At 39.7% G+C, this 7,500-nt stretch overlaps 1 protein-coding gene across 1 annotated transcript in view; it reads left to right on the forward strand.

Moving 5' to 3' along the window:
* The first annotated feature begins 159 nt into the window (after positions 1-159).
* The window catches only part of bzw2 (basic leucine zipper and W2 domains 2), a 23,498-nt gene continuing 16,157 nt past the window's right edge, over positions 160-7,500 (forward strand). The window contains exon 1 of the mRNA XM_080859136.1: positions 160-212. The gene's annotated coding sequence lies outside the window, so the exon portion shown is untranslated. The remainder of the gene's footprint in view (positions 213-7,500) is intronic.

Genomic DNA, 7,500 nt, shown 5'->3' on the forward strand with positions numbered 1-7,500 from the left:
TATTTTACTGAGTAAATTCAAAACTCTTAGGGATATGTTTCTGTTTTGTGATAAACAATATGATCTCTGCCTAAGCGTCGTAACCTCTCCCTCGCGTGAAAGGTTCATCCCGACTGTACTTCAGCGGCTCGAGCCTCTGAGATCTAGTTGTAATTCAGACACTTTCTAACCGGAGTACGTGAGTTCTCTGTTCGAGGTCAACCACTGCCCAGGTAAACGCCTCTTCCCTGAATACTTTTGCAGATCTGTGTTTACGATGTTTATAAACGCGCTCAAATGGAAAAGAAAACTGCGTGCTTTCGTACTATTGCTACATTGCACAGAGGACTGTGTGGGAAAGTAGCGGGCGCAGGAGATAACCTTCGGCTACTCTGTAACGCTTGTGTTGCCGGTGTGGTTGTGTCTGTCATGAAGCGTGCCCGTCTTTCCCGCGGGTTCCGTTAATGTCAAATAACTGTTTACTCATTTGTTCACTCCCGTAATCCTTATGCTACTCATGACGGACATGAGAGGCTACTAAATAACGGTAGTAACTACTGTAGCTCCATCGGCTGTCACGAATCTAGTGATAGGCTATATCATTTTTTGCCGATCACCATTGAGGGATGAATCACTGTTGCCCACACTTCATAGATTCCATCTCCTGTGTGATAGACTTATGCTATACAATCGTAGTGGTAACTCATTTTTGATTTTTTTTTTATCCGAATTGCAGTTAGGCCTTCTGTTGATAACCTGTGGTGTAGGCTGACGTCACGTTATATCATATATTTGTTTCTGGGTTAACTTTCATCCTCTGCTCCTGTAACATTCCTAACATTCTCAAACGTCTGTGATAGTTTTGACTATGTGGTTCGTAACTATTGTGTTTAACGAGAAATGTGATTTTTAGGCCTAAAGCTTTCTCTTGTACTGGATCCTTTGGATAAATTGCTGTATCTGACAAGCCGGGGGTAGTGTACAACATTAAGACATTTAAAGTCGCGCACTGTTTGTTCTGTGCGCGCTCTGCAACTGCCAGGGACCTGCCGCCCGGAGCAGCGCCTCGCGAAGCTTCGGAGAGGCAGGCGCGAATACCGGGAGTTCCACTATTGTTGGAACAGGAGAGCTATGCACTTGACTGTTGCTCCGCGGCTATAATTAGCGCGCCATGGGCGCTACGGGACTGCGCGGTGCGTACTAAATTTCGCCGCGGGTCAGATCCGCGTTTCGAAGGGCTTTGATGCACGGCGAGCCAGAGCCACGAGCCCCGAGCCGTGTCCTCAGGCGCTGACACAGTTTCCGAGCGCGTGTTGATCTGGTCGCCAGGGAAACCGGTCCAAGCTTCATGACAGCGGGTTTGATCGAGAGCAGGCATCCGTTAAAGCCACCTCCGATTAGTTTTCCTAACGAAGCTCCGGGGAAAGGGGTACGATTCGCGGTGCTGGACAAGAGTTTTTTTTATCTGAAGCGCAGAACGCCGTTATGTGCCGGTGCGTTTACTTCCAGGAATGTCGTCATGGGAACGATATGTCTGGCTCAGAGCTACCTGTGAATTGGACTGGCGACACTGGATAACGTAAAGATGTGCTGAAATGGCGTCACTGGATAACGTAAAGATGTGTTGAAATAGTTTCTAAGATTATGCAGTGCGACCACACACACGACCTGAGCAGACATGATAGGGGATTTAAACACGTGTGTGTATTACAGTCCACTAGGCTTCCTAGAAATCAGACTGTGAATGGAGGACATGAAGTCTATCCCCCACTACATTCCCCTCTCTCTTGTGAGGTAACATGATACATCATGACATTATATTACATTAAATTATAGCATACATTATATTACATATATTATAGCATATACATTATATTACATATATTATAGCATTTACATTATATTAGGTATATTACATATATTATAGCATTCATTATATTCCATATATTATAGCATATACATTATATTATATTAACACTCAGCCAGTCACACTCAGAGTGGAGTGTGTCTCAAAATGAACACACCTGTAATTACTCCGGTTGTGTTAAAGACCCACGTTATATTTATTTCTTGTAAGCCATGGCGTGGTTTTCAATATTTGTGATATTCACCTGGTACTGGCCAGGTATGAACATCTCCAACTACTCATTGGCCAAACAGTGGGCAGGGGCTCATCCATAGGTGTGTGTGTGTGTGTGTGTGTGTGTGTGTGTGTGTGTGTGTGTGTGTGTGTCTGTGTGTCTGTGTGTCTGTGTGTCTGTGTGTCTGTGTGTGTGTGTGTGTGTTGCCAGTGCACTATAAAAATGAGACTTAAAATCTGGAGGCAACAGTTTGTGTTTATTTTTTTTTAAGTGGCATCAACTTGCTTCATTTCTAATTTACTCAAACTGATTATCACTCACTTCAACAGTTCACTTAATCAACTGATGACTTATTGAATCATATTCAATAGTGTGTGCGGTAACTTTAAAATGTTGCTAATTTAACCATTTTGTGATTTTAATTAACAATTACTTAGTTACGCCAAATAAAAAAGATGAATGCAAACTGTTGTCTTGAATTTCCAACACACTATTCATTCCACATAAAGTTTTTGAACTTTTATCAGCTATCTTGTTCAGGGAGTTGCTTTTTTTATCGTTCTATATGACAACATGAAAACCTTCATATCTCATTTCAGATTTCATAAACTTTTTAATCTGTGGAATTTAAGAAATTTAATTTTGGATTATCTGTGTGGTGGCAAGAACACCGCCTAACACTGTGTGAGTGTGTATGTGTCAGGAAAAAATCCTGAACTCTGCTAAGTTGTTTAAATTACTTAGAATAAGATGACACCACAAACCAGAGCAAAGTTGTTAACAGATCTATTACGCTTAGGCCTTAAGCGGAGAGGTATTTGACGCCGTCTCGCATCACCTCTGAGCTCTTGCTCCTGGCGCAAGACCTTTTATTAGAATTCACAGCATAGGTTACAACATACATTTTAACCCCTCCTCTGTCCGGAGTTGCCATCTGGCCTCTGTCCTTCTAAGATAAGAAACCTTGCCTAACCCCCCTCACTCAACCTCTGAGTAGCTTGCTTAGCTTACTTGATTAAAAACCAACAGTCACAGAAATGTCGCAGACCACATGGCATCATCAATCACTATCTCAGTAAACATTACATGACATCAGTTTCAGTTCACACAGTGCTCCAGCCTAGGAGTTGCAGCTAAACAATGCTGTTCTCAGGTGACTTCAAGCAACCCCCTTTCTTATCAGGTTGTGAGCTTTCTGTTGAGGTAATAAAGTTTCACAATCCTTGCTTTCTCACGGACTCAGCATTCCTCTTAACAGAACATAGAAACAGAACACAGAGCCAGAGCACAGAAAACACTTTAGAAATAGCAGTTCAAAGAATTCCCTTTTAGTCTAACACTTCATGATAATATTTAATAATTTCCTTCACATTTCCCTCCTTTTTATCATGAAAGATAACTCTAATAAAGAAATAACCCTATCTCCTTCAGTTGTCTTCATAGGCATCATTACACTAAACAACATCATTCTTCTGATAAGTCAATAGAGCATCAAATTCCTGTGATAGCATTACACTCTGTACAGAATTACATACTACACTAGAAATGAGAACTTTTCCACATGTAGAAATACACCTCATTAAAATACAAAACATACAAAAATTGCAACAACAGTTAACAGACATTTCAACATAATTTGCAACCATGTACCAAAAGTAAGCAACCCATATTAAACCACCCAAAAACATCAACCACTTTGTAGCATCACAAACAGCCCTCATTTGCTGTAAGGCTTCAGCTACAGATGGATGTCATCAGATATCCAGGTATCATTCAGCATAACACAAACCCCTTCCACTAGCAGCAGTAAGTAAATCTAGCAGTAATCTATTTTTTTTCCTCACCATCAGCAGACTTTGAGAAACCTTGTCCTTAAGGCCTTCCACGCTGACTAAGGTGACATTAACACATAGTCCTAACCTATAGTTAAGTCCTTCCATTATTAACATGACTCTACCTAAGCCTAAAGACAGAATCAGAGACAAAATTACTTTGATACTATTGGTCCAAATCTTTTTATCGTCATCAGGCATGTCAGTCCCGCACATGATGTCATGGTTCTCAACAGCAAATCTCTCCTTACGAGATAACCCTGCCTGTGAGATCGCACTAACACATAAACATGGTCCGTGACCTGAGCGGGGGCGCGTACGCCCCACCAATGTGAAGGGATCTGACTGTACCATCTTTAACCACACACCCACATTACCTCTCCCAACGTAGGAATACTCTTGTATATTCCCATTTACTGACTCTGGATGAGGAAGTGGTGCTTGAGGACACAGTATCCGTAATAATGACACTGTCTCTGTCTCTCATTGTTCCATTATTTGCAACACATAATGGCTATACAGAATAGACTATCACTTAAGGTGACATCAAAAATGTAGTATTTAGCTCTACTAGTGGTTGGGTCGTGTTAAACACATCCTGCACCTAGGTATCGTTTGCATCATAAGATGGAGTATTGCAGCCCCAGCTGTCTGGGCCACACTTCTCTCCAACACAGATCTTGGCTTGATATGAAAGTGGTCTAGCTTCAAGTCTAGGTTGATAGGAAGAATTTGCATTAAGGTACATAATTAGAAATTAGTCTTATTACATCTGCTCGCTTTGCATAGATGCATATCTATCCCATGAATCAGTAGAATACACAGGTGAGTAACATTCTCCAGTGCTATATATTCTCTCAATTACACTTGTGGAGGACTATAAACCCAAAAGTACACCTGTAATAATCACTAATAGCAACAGTCTAGACATTTTTGTAACCGAATTACACTATTTATGCAATTTACAGAAAAACAATAAACCATCTAAACAAGAAACACAGTAAAACAAAAATTTGGATACACCCCTACTATGTTGAGTAAAATTTCGAATTACAAAATTCGGTGACTTTCAGACGGTCAAGATCTAAATTTCTCAACCCCCTTCGAGGGAACCACTAAACCTTACTCAATGCTAGTGGTGTATCCTACTAATAATCTAAGTTAACAGTGTGACAGGTGAATACAGGTGGAGCGTTGGCGTTGGCTGTTGGTGTGGCCAGTAGCACTTGGTATGGTCACTCCCACCTTCACCTGGCCTTGTTCCTGTGGGGACACAGAAAAAACTCGAACAGTATGTTGCACTTAACAGTTGGAGTGAGATCTATATTCTGTATAATTATATCAAAGATTGAGAATGGTAGACCTTGAGCAGGGGTAATGTGCATACTTAAAACTACCAAGTCTAAACAATCAGGCCATTGTATACCTCATTCACAAAATGTCAGACCTTATCATTTCACATTGCTTCACTAAAAGACTAAAAAAAATTTTTTTTATAGTTTATTAATACATAATAGTTATTATGTATGCACCTCCCCCCTGTTGAGGCGTGTAAAGTCACATGACTCAAAATTGCTGCCCATTTATATCTATATCTAAATTGATAGGTAATTGAATTGCTTCAAGTACACTTGTAACAACTTTTATATTTAACTAAAATGTGTGAAGCAGCAAAAGCCTTTGCTGTCCATGTATACATTTCCTGCCATTTGAGATAACAGACATACTCTGATCAATGCAACTACGTCTCTCTGCTTAAACAAACAAGCTAGACTGCTAGACATCAATCACATCCATTGACAACCTAGAATCTCTGAGCAGAGACCCCTGATATTACCCTGCAGCAGCATTTCCATGCAGTGCATGCCAGTTACGCAAAACTATGGGCTGAAAATCAACAATGAACTCTTTGATTTTCAATCATCCCAAAAAATCACAGAAAGAATGAAAAACGCGATTTCTCCTAAACCAAAACATTTCTAGACAAAAACAATCGATCCTCAGATAATGGATCAGACAAAACAACTAGAACAAACACACACCCACAGCCTTCTGCTGCACTATTCCATGGTGTAATATGACCACATACAGCCAGTCACTTAAACAACCTGCATGGGCCTAGATACTATGTCTATAATGTTTCTTATGTTTTTCCCAAAAAAGTATCTTCTTTCCATATAGGTTACCTAAAAAAAACATACACCCAGGACGAAGACTTTGTCCCATAACAACATGCTCACAATTACTCGTAATTGTAACAACATACACTGATCTTATCTTTTAAAATAAATCATGTAGGCTCAATCTTATATCTCAAGTATTCACTCCTGCTCCATGCTATCAGAACACCTTAGCTACGTGTGAACTAAATGTATGGATCAGATAATACGATTTAATCTTGCGTTGTCGCTACTGACAGAAAAAAGTACCGATTTTAAGAATCTCACTATTAATTTTAACTTGGTTAACCTCCTCGTAATTTAATTTGTTTTGAGAATTTTCCGACCACGTCGAGTATTTAATTCGGAAAGTAAATGTTGCTAACTTCCTTCAAGTCAGCTTTATTTGTGTGGTACTTATACACAGCCAAAATGTGGCAGTAGGCTACCCTCAGCCTGTTTGTTAGTCTAAGGGGAGAACACCCCCTCTGACCCCCTGCACTGCAAGCACACACACGGTCACATCGTTTCACAGACAAGGAGGCGTTTCCTCTTTTAACCCATAGCTTTACATTTAAGGAGACCGTATACTTTGTTTTACTATTAATGCTATAATTAACCAATTAGATGACTATAGAAGTGACTTTCTAACCTCTACGCTGAGTTTTAAGACAGACCATTCATATTATTTGTCCATGTGAGTGAAAACACATACCACAAAACCCAGCAATGTAAATAAATTAACCCATAAGTCTCTGAACTTGCTTTTTGCGCTTCTTATATTAATACACGTGCTGTTTAACTATCACATAGCCTTACCGTCTTTCCTACCTACTCCGTGATATGGCTAAGCCTAGTTTAGTCATTACATCTTATTCACGAAGATTTAAACGGACAGAGGATGAACCCGACTTGTGCTTTTAAAGAGTATCCTGTTAGCAAATTATTTATCTGTTGACATTGTTTTAACTAATTATCGTGACTATTTGTATTCTCTTTGGCATAAAGACTCATAGTTATTGCTCTTTCAACTCTGACTAAGTTCAATTCAACTTCTTTACGCTAATATCCTGAATTCTCTAGTATGCCTATCCACACCCTTTAAGGGATGCGGCACCTCTTTTACTAACTTTATCATTTCTGCACTATATTAGGCAAATCCATTATGGAATAGAGACATTTCGGTTGATCAGACTGAAATTCTTACTTCTCTAATCGATCTGCACTTATATTATTTATATCATGTATCAAATAGCATATAGCTTTAGCGTCCTCATTATCATAATACTCAATACAATTATTGTATGCCTCTTTAATGCTGCGATGATGATGTTCTCTCCCTCGCCTGCGTCTCTATAAGGAGACAGACTTTAGTATTATTTTTACTTTCTTTTATTTCGAGTCCCTACATACTCATCACCCTCTTCAGAGCTTATCAAACTTGCTTTT

Source organism: Sprattus sprattus (genome assembly GCF_963457725.1).
Source record: "Sprattus sprattus genome assembly, chromosome: 20".
Taxonomy (NCBI): Eukaryota; Metazoa; Chordata; class Actinopteri; order Clupeiformes; family Clupeidae; genus Sprattus; species Sprattus sprattus.